We start from the raw sequence: 15,337 nt of genomic DNA on the forward strand, positions 1-15,337 counted from the left end.
CTGATTATCTGGACTGGGATTGCGTCATTGCCAGCGCGTCCTGATGAATGGTGTGTATCTGTTGTATTCCACTTCATGGACCCACCACTTTGTTAATCTGCATCCTAATTGTCTGCAACGCAATTACGCAGATATGGATGGGCTGCAGGAGGCCGCTAAATCAACTCCTTGACACCATGAAAAAAAGTCTCCAAACTTGGCTGTTCGTAGCCTCGACTGGCTGCTAAAAGCACTTCCGAGCGCCACGCAGCTCAGCAGGGACACATCCCATCATGCCCCGCTGCCGTGAGCCCATTCCATCTGTTTTAAAATGAAAGCTAAATTCAATAAAAGTCATCAGTTAAATACTTTAACTCACGTTTGCAAGGCTTACACAAACACACAAATACACAAAGCTGTGATGCTGGTGGTGTTTTATATTTAATAATTCTGGTATAACCATTACAGTCCAATGTGTAAAACATAACACAACAAAAGGATACAAATATAATATCTAGTTAAGACAAAAAATAATACAATTCTTTAAACCTGATTGGGTTCGTTCAGCAAAACTAGTGAACAGTTGAATAGATTTTAACGCATGGTGCACAACCAAAACTTAAAAAACATAAAAAAAATCTAAATAAACAAAGTAATTATTTTGACTTAATTTTAGAGAAATTACTACTTTATTAGGTGACTGCCAATTAAATAAAAATTTTAAATTATTATTATCTGTTAAGGGACCACATCTCGATTTTATTTAAAATTGTATTCAATTAATTAAACTTGATAATTAAAGTTATTATTATTATTATTGTTGTTGTTGTTGTTGTTATGTGTGCTACAGTTATAGCAGTGTTTCACAGCAGCTTTAATGCACACGTATCTAAAAAGTAGGAGTAACGCTCTGCCTGCTGTAACGTGGATACTCGGCCTGTATTTTTAGCCTGTGAGTCTGCGTCTTGTAATTATTGTTATTGCTATTATCGCCTCATCGTGCTGCCACAGAAGAGCTGCTCATCCAGCTGCAGTCACTTTGAATTAACTCCACCAAAACTTCTCCAGTGACTCCGGCAGCTTTGAACGCACAGGTCACTATTTTTTTTTAGTAATTTCTCTGAGCAAACTACACTGAATTCCAGCCAAACGCAGCTCAACACACCTCAGCACGAACGCCTGTTTAAAGCTGTTTCCCATTATGACAGGTTTCTCAAGCAGACTCCGTGTATTCTGCCGTGTGTTGACTGTGAAATAAATGAACGCTGAGAGTAAAGCAGAATCCTGCCTTTTGTCAAAAATGTTCAAACCCAATGACAAGAACTGCGAATAAAATAATAAGGATAATATGTTTGCATTTTAATGAGCTGCTCTTGTTCGTGCTGTGATGATTAGTAGGACTAAAAGCGTGTTCTTCAAAGTGAGCAGACTAGCCCACTGCATGTAATTATGTAAAGTAGGCCTGCTCCTGCAGCCAGTCTGTAATTTTTAGATTTTTGTCTGAAGCCTGTAGACTTAAATAAAAACATACATCAGATCAGAGAAACAAAACAAGAAACAGGAGAAGAATTACCTAAAATTAAACATTACAACGCGAAGAAATGGGAAGGAATTAGAAGAAAATAAAAACAACAACAAACAAAAAAAACATTGGTGTCAAATTCGCTGGGGGTTATTGTTTGAATCTTATTTGGCTTCATGCAACTGATTTCTAGTTAAATATTATTTTCTATATTTAATATATATAGTTTTACTAATAAAATTTATATTTTTGAAATAAATAATTATTTTACTTTTGTATTTTAGGTAAAAAATACAGGGCGAGGTAAAAAGATATCTGGACAAACACACACACACACACACAAAAGATCTCAACATGGCGAATGGGACTCGCCCTTGATTAATTTAACTTGCGATTTTAGGCCTTGTAAAAAAAATGTAATTAAAAAAATTAACTAAATATATTTCAATGAAATTTAATCCTAATTTTTAAAAAAGTGAAATTGTAAAATGTTTATTAAAAAAATAAACTATATATATGTTGTAAATATGTAGTTTCTCAAAAAATTCAAAAACGTATACAGGCTTATATGTTAAATCTTATTTATTTATTTATTTACGTATTTATTCATTTGGGAGATCATAAATGTAAAATTACATGTAAATAATCTACATTTCATATGTGAAACAGTTGCATTTGTATACTTTTCACTCACAAACTAAAATCAGCCTACATTTTATATTTTTTTTTAAATATTATATTATATTACGGTTTATATTTTTTACTACGTGAAAATAATAATCATTAGCAAAATATGGATATTACTAACATAAGCTACAACCTTCTGACGCCTCAGTCACTGCCCTGCTGTTTGTTCTTAATTAATAACCAAAAGAATAATTTTAAAGTTTCTCACCTTTGCAATAAAAATATTTTTCTTTTATAAAGAAAAGCAGATGTCACGTTGAATGCTCCGTACTTATGTCTTGTTTTCCACGGTCGGTCCGCGCTCTTCCCGGGCAGATATGTGTGTAACATGAGACGGCAGGATGGGCTGCAGCCCTCCTGCAGCAAAAATACATCTCATATGCAAAGAAGGCTTTTGAAAATGGCGCCCCAGCACAAACGCCTCCCAGTCAGTGTGGATCGGGAGGAGTGGGGGGGCGTGCCATGTGTGCCTTGTTGCGCGCAATGGGGCTGTAGCCTCTGCTCCCGTGTATGTTGTAGTATCTGGATATGAAACCCGTCTCCGGTATTCGCCGGAATAGCATTGTACGTTGAACCCCCTCCTCCTTCTTCTTCACCTCCTCCTATTCTCGTCAACAGCACGTCGGTATAACCACCGGAGAGACGCGTCGTGTCATTACGCACTGAATAAAAGCGCACTTGTCGGGAATCCGTGGCTTTCCAAGCTTCCCCCATCCCCCCTCATTCCATCCCTCTCCCTCTTTTCAAAAACACGCAGCAGTTTCTCGTTTCTTCCGCGACTTTCACCGACAAAACGAGCCTCGGCCTGTACACACAGGCTCTCTTTCACCCTATCTTCCCGTCCGTTAGCTCCGTGACCACTCTGGCGTAAAACGAACCGTCCATTCCGGTGCGCAGGCAGGCAGGCTGCCCGTGTAACCGCGCTGTCTAGCCAGCAGCTTGAGGCTTCCAGGGGAGAGTTGTGAAGAGGGGATCTCTCTCTCTCTCTCACATACACACACACTCTCTCTCTCTCTCTCTCTCTCTCTCTCTCTCGCTTTCTCTCTCTCCCTCCTTCCCTCAACGGCGGAGCGGCAGCGAGGGAGAAGAAAAAGGAGGAGGAGGGAGGAGGAGGGGGAAGCCCACGCTGATAGCTGGAGGGAGCCCCAGCGCGCTGTGTGTGTGTGTGTGTGTGTGTGTGTGTGTATGTGTGTGTGTGTGTGAAGCGCGCGCGCATTATAATCGTTGCTAGGAAATCCTTTCTGTTAGTGTGCGAGGGAGGACCTACATGCAGGATGAGAAGGCAGCAGCAGTTAAAAACAAAATCCTCTGCAAAATGAAATCAACTTTTAATCGCTTTCAAATACAGATTTTTTTTAGCTTTTTTTGACAATCTAAGGTTTGTTGAGAAGAATGGGAATGTGCAGGTAATGTGCTCTTTTCTGGTTTTGTGCACAAGTGTTTGCATGCATATGAGCAGCTGTGTGTTAATACACACACACACAGTGAAGTGAAATAGGCTGTATCATCCATAGTGAGGGAATTGATTCTGTGCAGTGTTATAAGTGTGTGTGTGTCTGTGTGTGTGGTTACTGGTGGTATTTTCAGATAAATCACTCTCGGCTTGCAGAACAGTCAGTCCTCACCTATGTAAACGCACCCCTGAGGGCAGCAGATTTATCTGCAAGAAGACGGTTCACCACACACACACACACACACACACACACACACACACCTCCCCCTTTCCCTCCCTCTGTTATCCCCCTTCTCTCTCTCTCTCTTCTCCCCTCAGCATGGAGATGGATGGCCCATGTCCCCTTTGTCTAGATGCAAATGGACTTTAACCCCGAATTAATGGATAACTCCCCAGAAAGGCCTAATAATGCTCCACTCACATGATCTGCACACACATGTTCACAGGCACTCTTTAGACACTATGAGCAGGAACGTCAGTGCATGTAACTTACAGCAACTCTACATTAATTAACATGTTTATTTTTTGTTTTCCCTCTATGAAGAGTGTTTAAGCCTGCCTGTGTGTGAGGAGGGAAGGGGGGGGGTTCACAAACCACACAACCACTGTGACCAATTCTGCAAAGCACACTCACTGACTGTTTTCCCACCTCCTTTAAGAACCAAGTTCCACACAGAAATATCACAGTTATAACTCTATTTTCATTTTATGTGCAGACATTTGGCCTGTTATATCCCGTGCCTGGTGCACGAGATGATGACAGACACCGTGGGGTTTAAACTTGTGGAGCAGGGTGCAAAGAATGGGGATGTAGATATGATCCCCCATTAGCTGCGGCGCCATGCTGCTCCGAAACATTACCACGGCACTAAAATTTTATTTTAGTAGCCCACTCACTCAGGTTGATCAAGAGAAGAGGGGGGGGGAAGGCAAGTGTTTGTGTATATAAGTGTGTGTGCGTGTGCAAGTTATATTTTTGTGCACAGTAAACCCACTTCCTCCACGTATACCTGTCACCCTTGAGCACAATCAATGAAACACCAAACATTTGCTTCATGCTCGGAGCAGACTGGATGTAAAAATTCATCTGGGGAAGAGGCCACTTGTTGCTGGAGATGAGGGGGGAAAGAGAGAGAGAGAGACTAGGGGGTTTTAGAGAGGGAGAATAATTTTATCTGAGTAAGATGGATGTTTTATTGCATGTGCTTCGCGTAAAGTCCTCCACAACATGCCACATAAACATATCTGTCTTTATGGGATGACAATGGGGGAGGATGCTGGTTGGAGAGTTGTCAGCTGTGTAAAGGAGGACTGAGAAACAGCAATGTATGTGAGGCATTAGGTTTCTTAGGTGATTTTTATTTTTTATTTATTATAAATTAAAAAAAATGAACTAATGGATCTATATATCATCTAGCTTATACAGCCAACGAGCAATTGGGGTTATCTTAGAACCACATTTATTTCAAATAAGAGTAAACACAGAGCAATCATTATAGTAACTATGACCCAAAATGCATAAACTAACCACTTTTTCCAACCCCCTGAACTTTTAACTCGATTCTTCAGCCTGTGGTATTGCCACATTCAAGTCTCATGATCAGTGACGGGTGTATACAGAAGCTATTGTTGTTGGGAAAGATGGCTGCAGTAGATGAAGAAGCTTTGTCAGCAGACTACAATGAACCCGTACTTCCTGATTCTACACCTGTAGCAGCATCAGTTTACATAGGACTGGAGTAACTGCTCCTGTACTGACCTACTCAGTGAAGCTTTAATGTGAAGCGTAGTAAAGCCAGAAGTTTAACTTTGATACTGTAACTGTATTTTACCTGCAAGGTAAGGATTTATTTGTTTCACATTTGTTTACTGGCTTGCCAGTGATTTAAACTAAGTGTGCAACTTGTTTTTCTAAATTGCCAACCCTTTTTTTTAATGTACAGAACAAGGAATCCAACAAACTACGTCCCGCTCTGGGAGATGTAGTGAGGTGACAGCTGTTTTGTTGATTAGTTTTCTTACGAGGTCTTTGCATCTCATGGTCAGAAAGAGAATAAGAAGTAGAGGAAGAAGTAGTAGAAGAAAGGGAAAGATAGAGCAAAACTGACTTGGCCCTTTTGTAACTTGAACTGATTGGATCGGAGTTGAGTTGACCTCTGACCTCCCAGCTGGACCAAAAATGGATTTCGACACACACTTCCCTTTTCTTCTCCCATAGGCAGCAGCCAGTGCTGAGATCACATGACTCTCCGGGCCAGCCATGCCAGGCCGTGTGATGCTGCTGCAGATGTGAGGAGAAGTGGGGGGAGAGAAAAAATTATAAAAGGAAGAAAAGAAGTTTTTAGTGAAAGATTGGAAGGGGAACAAGGGCTAGGGGATGACATGGAGAACAAGCGAACACGTCAGCAGACAGTGAGGAGGGGGTGGGTGGGGGGGAGTCACAAAGCTAGCTTTGTTTCTGCTCTGGCTACTACATTAGCAGCTGCAATAAAAAAAAAGCTTAGAAAGAAGAGGATGGATGGACGATGGCATGGCGGAGGGGGCGGGGGGCATGGCATGACGTTTAAGAGATGTCTCTGTTTGTCACTTGGGCACGCTGCGTTTTAATGCTGCTTCATAGAATATGCATACAGGCCATAACTCGTAGAGAAGTGAAGACCTACATGGAAGATTCAAGATAAAGGCAGCACTGTGTGTCCAGAGATGTAACACTCTTTTATGACTGATATGCATTACAATAAGAGAAAGATTAAAGAATTTTATATCCCAAGATCCATTACTCTCTCTCTCACTGGCTGTCTCTGGTGTTCAGCCTGGCTCACCTTTAGGGTCATCAAGCCTCTATAAACTATAAAGTGGTCGTCTGGATGGTTGTGTGAATGTGTGCTGTGCACTTGCCTTTAGGGCAACCAACCTTAAAAAAAAAAAAATCACACAACCATGTAAACTGTAGAAACCGGCACCATCTTTAGGTCCGGTGGCACCTTGAAGTGTTTTTCATTTGCCAAAGAGGAGCTGGCCTCAAATTGGGACCAGAGACAGGTTTAACGTCTGATTCTTAACCTATCACAGCTGTGTCACACACACACACAAATATCAGGGGTCCATATACACACACATGCAGGCTCTCGTTCTTCATACAGGGTTAAGAATGAGCAACTGTATTACACCAGTTCAAATGAGAAGCATCGCATCACATCTTCAGAGTAAACCTCAAACATTTGTCCACATTTATCAATACGGCTATATGTGTGCAACATCATGATGGGCTTAAAAGACTGAAGGAAAACACACATGACAAAAGGATAAGTATTGTCTTCTTTGCAGCTGCTGTAATGAATATTACAGATGTTTCCTGTGTATGCGTGTTTGCTACATAATAACATACAGTGTGGCATTTTTATAAATGACCTCAAATTCTATTTAAAGACTTTTACACCCACTCGGCAAAGAATGTGCGAGGCCACAAGAACTAACTTTGCTCCAACAGGTGCTCATGCTCAGTGTGTGAAGGAATACAAAGCCACCTGACACCTCTGATAGTATCTTATTGAGGTGTGTTTACCCAACACAAGCAGAGTGTGGGAGCAGAGACACCCTGGACCAGTCAGGCGGTTTAGCTGTAAACTGGCCTTGTTTAGGGTTGCTCTAATGAGGAGGGGAGGTGTGCAATTTCAGGCTGCAGGCGTTGGTTCAAATGAGCTGAGATGGATGGATGGGTGTTTAACTGGTCAGTGTGAGTTAAGCTGAAGTTTTGGTTGAAAGACAAGGACCAGGGATGGAGAACAGAGTTTATGTGATGTCTTTTGGAAAAAGTGAGACACATTTCCAGATCAGGGAAGGTGCTGTGAGAGATAGAAAGCAGAGAAGAGGCTCCATGTATTCCTCAAATATGAATAAATAGGAAAAGGGAACCAGGGAGTTTTTTCTTCAGTAGTAAAATGGGTTGTCACCTAAATAAAAATGACACATGTAATAAGAATCATTGTAATTTTAATGTGAGGTAAAATAGTTTTACAATATAGAGGAACTGCAGGACCCACAATGCAACAGTTGGCCATAACACACAAATGAAGGTCATGTTCTCTGGTGGGTGGGGTGTTCTGTGACCCACCCACTTCCCCTTCCCATAAATCCTTTCAAAGGTAAAGCCAAAACCATACTGGAAGGATTTATGCGTGTATTGTTGCTCTTGGTCTTGAGAATAGTTTCTATTTTTCAGTGAGGTCAGTAGTGGTTTGGAAAAGTCATAATAGAATTACTTTGCTTGAACTTTGAGTTTGTTTAAGTGGATTTGCCTACTGGGGCTGGTAAAGCATATTTCTTGTAAGATGGAAATGTCTGGTGTCATGTTGTCCAAGGTTTTCACTTTGTTTTGTTTCAAGCAAAAATCAGTTCTGTTTTGGGACCACATGGCCTATTGTGAGGTCATTGTGTCGTCAAGTCATATTTTGCATTTATATGTCCAGAAAGGGGTGAGATTTTGATTTGTTTGAAATTTGGAATGATCATTTGCCTAAATTACAATAACTTAAACAACATTCAGAGAAAAGCGCAACTCCTGCAGACTAATTACAGCTGTTACTCTGTGCTGCAGTGAGGTGAAATCAAATAAATGAAAAGAAACCTGTTCCTCATTTTTGCCGGAGACACCCTGGACCCGCCCTTCAGGGTGCCCGGAGGTCCCCGCACCCCAGTTTGAGGATCCCCTCCTCCCTCCTTCCGTACAAACCCACAAGGCTGTCGGCCCTGCTTCTGTTCCCTGACGCGGTGATGCAGGGGTTAACGTGGTGACGTGGTGCTCCTGAAGCGGTGACCCGCGGGGCAGCCAGTGGGGGCTGCAGGGGGAGAAGAGGAGAAAACCGAGGCTGAGGTCTTGTTTGAGAAAGAGGGCAGGAGACTCTCAGCACTCACCGCAATTATTACTCCGCGATTATTTCTAAACTTGAGTTATTTCAACTTGGCGTCTTCTACATTCTCTTACAACCTGCGTCTCATTTATTTTACGCACAGGTTTACGCTTTATCTTCTACGATAGCGGTGTTTGCATGTGTTTTCACCGCACAGTTGTTTGAAAGTCTGTCTTTGTTTCTATAGTCATGGGCGACACGGCGAAGCAGACCGAGCTCCCTTTTCTGTGGAGAGACAACGAGGGAGATAAATCCACTTTTACGCGCAAACTTGTCTGGACCGTTTGGACTCGATCAATGGCTGTTGGGTTAAACGCGCAGAAATGCCGCGGACTCTTTAACGCCCGTGCTAAATGTTTATAGCGCTCTTACAATTGAAGCCGTGTGTGCACGGCAGTGTGTGCCTGCGCCGGTCCGTCATGTAAAGAACAGAATTCCTCTGAAACTCTGGAGAACAGCTATAGACAGCGACACATATAACAGACATTGATGTAGCAAGTGGTAAATCTGAAAAAGGTGGGTAATCTGTGACCTCCAGGCGGTAATTAGGGCCTATCATTCGGCCAAACTACCGCCACCATAAACAGATATCAATTAGATTTCCAGAGAAGGACTGATTGCACCTTTCCATGCCAGACTCAAACTATTCCGCAAATAAAAACAAGGAGTTTGGTGTGGTCTGCAGGGTATAGGTTAAAGACATGATGCACACACAAAGGAATGACTATCCAAAACCTCATAGCTCACTTGCAACATCTCTCTCTCTCTGAAAATCAAGAAAGATACACGAAGAAAGAGTGACGGGCCTCCTATCTCCTCCTCCTCATGCTCCACTTTTATGCATAGATCCGGTTTAGCAAAATCACAAATGAAAACAAAAAATAGAAAAAGGTGTGTGTGTGTGTGTGTGTGTGTGTGAGAGAGAAAGAGAGATTATGTATCTGGGTGCGTAAATGTGCGTGAAGCCAGTTTTGGCAGCTTACACCTTTGTTGTTGTGGGTGTATTCCTGGTGTGTAACTCATAAGCATGCTTGATGATGTCCCTTTGCCCCCTCCCCTGATAAAAACGGAAAATGCAGGAAAGCTTCTAGTCTAGACGAGACGAGAGTGCATGGGAAAAGAGAGGGAGAGGGAAAGGGAGAGTTTCTCCATCAATTTTCTGTTTAATGTCAGCGCTTCAGCTCCATTGTGGGAGAGAGGGGACGCGTCATCCAGACATAAATTTGCTATTATACAGCTTCACGGAGGCTCACATCGACAGGATCTGGCGCTTGTAATCGGGGGAAAATCCCTCGGTGGATACATTCAGCAAAGAGTTAATGTGTAAGTAAGCGGAGCGCTATTTAAGTTTACATACATTTGAATGCGCGTAGATGCAGGATTTTTTCGTTTTCAGGAGTTAGGGAGGAATAAACACTGGGTGTTTGTATTCCAGTTTAAACTGTGTGTTCTGTGGAGGCAGCTGTTTCTTAGCTGTAATTTTGTATGTGTTTAATCGTTGTCAACGTGCTGATTTAAATTAAAAACTGCATTTTTACGGAGTTTGACATTTTTTTTAGGTCAGCCTAAACATTAACCCAAACGGGGTTTTGCGCCGAAGTTCCAAGTTTCACTGTGTGTCCATGAATGTATTTATTTATCTTTGTATGTTTATAGGCAGTGATTATGCGGTTTACGCTACTCTTCATTTACGCAAAACTCTGCGCAATCGGTATGTTTCCAACAAATGTTGACATTTTTTTTGCTTTAGTCCCACAACTGCCTGATGATAGACAAATATGGATGCATGCGTTATGTCTTTCAGGAGTGAGCACTGAATAGACATAGTTAATGTAAGAAAGTTTGTCAGTTGGGGCCTCTGGGTTGGGGGGGGGGGGGGGTAGTGATACGCACACACTTTACGCAGCGACTGAATCCCATGAAGTGTGACTTTCTTCAGTTGATCAGAGTTGGGTGTTATACTAGTTTGTCAGGCTTAGTTATGTTATATTAAGTTACACGCGGAAACTGTAGGTTCACTCTCACTGTCTGTCTATGTGTGCTGTGTCCACACACACACACACACACGCACAGTGAGAGCTTTGGCAACACGTTGGCAAAATCCCTCTGATTTTTGACTTAGTTTGATAAAGTGACAGTAAAGACAAAGGTTGCGAAGCTGACTGAGCCTGGATTTAGATATTGATGCAGGGATTTCTCTCCTTTTTTTAAAAAAAATTCCCAACACTTTTCATTACTTTTCTTTGACAGTAACAGACAGATTATCTTTATTATTATTTATAATACTAGTTAATTAATAAATAGGATTTCTCTATCCGTGTTTTTTTACATTATTTGACAATATGATTATTAAAAAAAATTAATACAAAGACGTAAAGATTGCTTATTCACAGTCTCATTTATGAATAATTGTGTTGAACGTGATAGACTGAAGTCCACGCCCACACAAAGTTTTTCTATTTTGCGTAAGAGAAAATAAAGGTTTTCCAGAGAAGGAAGATTGACATAATTTATATATACATGCATTTTATTTAATCTTGTTTGAACACTGAATTTTATCTCCAAAACAAAAAAAATCCTTTTATTTCATTTTATTGTGCATATTCCACAAGCCAAAACCTTTTGGACAGCAAGGTTATTGAACATAAGAGTGGGCATGACTGGTTTATAGCCCTGTTTGATATAACTTTTTCCCCTTTGGGTTTGAAAGTTAAACTATGTGATCAGTTATTTAGTGCAAAACATTTGAAATAACTTAATTAAAGGTTAAATGGTGGTTTACTGGTTTTGTTGAGGGGTGATTCACATGCAGTGATGTGATCTGTGTAATCAGCAAATATGGTCAAAATAAGACCAAGATGGTTGAGCAACTGACTCCAAGATGACTAAAATGTGTTTATAGTTTTTCTGACAAACCCTGTTTTTGTCAGTTTATGGTTCTTCACTAAAGCATGATCTAAGTCTGAAAACATTTAAAAACCTTTGTTGCAAAATAAGAGGTTGTTTTTGAACCAGTTCAATCAGTTGCAGAATGTGAGATGACCTCTTGACCCCTCAGCCTGTCCTGCAGACACTCAGTGTTATACAGTATAACGCCTTGTGCGCCTTGTGAACCCGGTTCTGTTTAGAGATTTCAAATAGAACAACACGTGTTTTATTATCTTTGCTTTATGATCATTTTCAACGTCCCGTGAGTGTGCAAGTCTACACTCCCTGGCAAAAGGAGGAAGTGTTGTCGATTTTTTTTTGGAAGATAAATACACAAATTGAGCTGAGGTGGTGCATCGCACGTCAGACACACGACAGATTTAATCCCGTTATTTGCTTGTAAAATATCGACGTTTCAGTGACTGTTACGATTCACCTCTTCCCGTCTGAATATAAACGACACATGAGCTTACAGTGCACAACAGCGCAAATACTGGCGCGTTATGGTTGTTTATGTTCAAATGGTAATGATAATTAAAGCCTCCACCTGCGTGTTTTGATGGCCCATAAATAGATACTGGTGCTTTTATGCCATCCATACAGGCCTGGTGCTGGTTATATGGATATATGGCTGCGTGACAGGTACTAATTTGGTGCCCAAGCCATTCCCTATGTCACCACCATCATCATCATCTTCCTCCACCGCAACCTCCATCTGAAGGTGTCTGGAGATAGATGCCTTTAGTCCTACACTCACACTACGTTTCTTTTTTACAACTCCTTTTAAAGATGGAGAACATTTAGTCGTTTCATTTTTCATGCCAACCATTTCCGGGCTGGTTGTGAGGCAGGAGCTCCACTGCAGCCTATCTGTCAGGATGATCAGAAAATAGCAGCATCTGTCCAGCGCACACAGAGAAGGAAAGGTCACGTTGTTTTTTTTATGTGTCCAGTCAACTTCTGACTTCATCACGTCTTCTTCTGTCGTTATGGACGACGTCGTCGATATTTACAATGTGTCGGTCACCAAAAATAAAGACAAGGGCTTTCTGAACGCTGTACCACTGCTACACGCCCAGAGCGCACAGAACAGCCTTGTTTTTCATAACACAGTCCAAAGCTTGGCAGCTCTGCATTTCTTTTCTACTCTAATATGGCTCTATTGTCTCGTGGGGTTGCACCACCTTAGATAGCCGGGGCGTCTCCCTGGTGAACGAGCCTGTTTGGAAATTCTCATCATTAAAGGGCTATCAGAAATATCTGGTGAGAATAGCATAGTTGCCCTGTATAGAGGGCCTCCCGTGGAGACAGCTCTCCATTTGGACCTCATTTAAAACCAGCCTCACCAATGTGTTTCCCGTTGACCGTGAGTTATGCCTTTTTAAATGTGGTCCTATTTTAGACGTCCAAAAGTTTATTCAATTAATGCCGAGAGAAGCAGCGGAGTCTCACTTCAGCTATCCACTTTTTTCACGTGCGTAAAACGGCGTATTCGTGTTTTCTTTTATAGAGACATAACTCGTGATATAAAGTTGCAGTGCAGTTCATATTCAAAAAAAGGAATGTATGTTAGGTTACACAAAATTATGGTGTTGGAAACAAAAGCATAAAATAAGCTATAAATAATGCTGGCGCGCTCTGTTTGTTTTTCAAGCTGTGACGCCACATTTCCAGAGCTGAGCACAGCAGAGAGAAAAGTGGCTCGGCTGGCCGAGCGGGACGTCAGGAAAGCGGGTCTGATCGAGAGGCTTGCGCGCCAGAAGACAAGGGGAGAGAGAGAGAGAGCGAGAGAGGAGAGGAGAAAAGGGAAGAAGGAAGCAAAGAAGGGAAGGTAGAAAGTGTCAGTCAGGAACGCCTCATTGCTCGAGGACAATCCGCGCGCAGGACCGGTCTGTTTCAAGAGCAATCAGTCAATCCGCATTAATTACCCCCCTCCTCTCCTCCCCCAACCGTATAGGGTAGCTCGCGCTGGCACACGGACCAGAGGAGGATGGGTGTGTGTGTGTGTGTGTGTTATGCTTTCTCTCCCTCTCTCCACACACAGTCACACTCATCCACACACCCACCCCACCCCCCCCCCTTTTTAAATGAAAAAAGAACCAATAAAAATCAACCTATAAAAGGCTTTTCCTTGTCACTAAATAAATTAAATGCAGATTTCTGTTTTAAGTGGCGGCTCGCCTTTGTGAGCTGCGGAACAGGATTCTTTATTGTCCCTCTGTCATTAGTGCTGAGGACAACACAGTCAGGGGGAAAGAGCTAAAAACCAAGTCATGTCATAATAAACATATATTCTACAAATACATTATGTGTGTTATGGCTGCATGTTGTAGCTGCAGACTGTGGACATTTCCTGGCATTGATTCCTGACAAGCCGTGTTGGAATCAGGAGTGACAGCACTGATTTTTTTCTTATTCACTGTAAGAGTTGATGCAAAAAGCAAAATTATTATTATTATTATTATTTTATTAGATTTTTTAAAGGCAAACCTGTTGGCAAATAGACTAAATATCCAATATGTAAGCACCCCTATTTTAACAATTATTTTAGGGTGCACACATAAATATACGCGAATGTGCCACCTTAATACGCTTTAATGCAGAAATTACAATTCTGAAGGTTTTTTTCTTGCTCTAGAAGAAGTCTGCACAAAATTAGTAGATATGAGCTTTTTGTGCAGGCTACTGTTTGTGTGTGTGTGTGTAGACACGTGGTGGCTGAAGCCTATGGAGAGCGCATGCAGTCAGGGCTTGGGCATGCAGGCTGCTATGTAAATGGGAAAAGACGGCAACGATTATCTAATTACAGACGTGATAAAGCTGCTCTCTTTGGTATTATTTGAATTTGAATTATATACGTATCAATTAATTGCACTTTATAGATGAAAGTCTCCTTTCGCTCATTGCATATATACAGTTTTGTAATCTACCTGTAATCTGCAACAGAGCAGCTTGGGTCTGCTTATTTTTCCCTGTGTGTTTTGCTTGGGGCCGGACCAAAGCAAAGGAGAGAGAGGACAGTCTCTGCTTTAATGTAAAGGGACATCACTTGTAGGCTATAAGTCCGCATTGTAGGCTAATTTATGAGGTGTGTGTTCAGATTTGGACAGGCTCAGCTGAAAGGATTAGCTTTCTTTTCTTATTAATTTATTGACGTTTGGCAAACATTTTATTATATTTTTAAAAATGTTTTCTATTCTTTATTATATTGTGTGCTACATTTGAAAATAAAAATAAGTTATAGGTAAAATTGCTTGCACAATCTCCTCCATGGCAGAAATCAGTTTAAAGGTCCTGCGCAAACCTGGAAATCTCCACTTAATTATTGGCAATAAAAAGTTTCGCTCTACAGTTTATGCGCAGCAGCACAATGAGAGCTGACTCCCGAAGAACCAGCGCTGTCACTGTTGTAACGTTTAGATTTTTCTTAACAAACCTACACGGTTCTCTGTCCATCGTCTCCTTTGACGAGAAAAAACTTTTCTCCCTCCATATTTGTGGAAAAAAAGAGCTCCCCTCACTGCAGCGCAATAGATGTTTTCCGGTTCTTCTTGCCGTTCTTCTCTTCCTCCATTTTCTAAACACAAAGTTGTTATTGCACCATTCCGCAAATCTAGCCTCTACATTTAATACAACGTGTAATTTCCCCCCTTTTACCGTATTCCCTTTGATTTAGTCACTCTTGACTCTCCTTTTGCTCTGGGGCCAACGGGGTTCGCCGTGGGGGGCGCCTTGAAACCGCCCCTCCTTATCTCCTTTCATCGTTCAGCGCGGGGCCGCCTTGAAACCGCAGGGGCAGTAATTGCTTTTTTCAGGCAGCCCAGTGCGGACTGGCCAGCAGCCAATCAGAGCCTTGTT

The 15,337-nt window shown here is 41.7% G+C and overlaps 1 protein-coding gene across 2 annotated transcripts in view; it reads left to right on the forward strand.

Moving 5' to 3' along the window:
* Positions 1 to 3,575: 3,575 nt before the first annotated feature.
* Positions 3,576 to 15,337, forward strand: part of bahcc1b (BAH domain and coiled-coil containing 1b) — a 61,730-nt gene continuing 49,968 nt past the window's right edge. The window contains exon 1 of one of the 2 annotated variants that reach the window (XM_028430182.1): positions 3,576 to 3,594. The gene's annotated coding sequence lies outside the window, so the exon portion shown is untranslated. Of the gene's footprint in view, positions 3,595 to 9,639; positions 9,875 to 15,337 lie in introns of those variants that run through there. The other variant, XM_028430181.1, reaches the window with a different exon arrangement.

This window comes from Parambassis ranga, chromosome 19, assembly GCF_900634625.1.
Source record: "Parambassis ranga chromosome 19, fParRan2.1, whole genome shotgun sequence".
In the NCBI taxonomy this organism is placed as follows: Eukaryota; Metazoa; Chordata; class Actinopteri; family Ambassidae; genus Parambassis; species Parambassis ranga.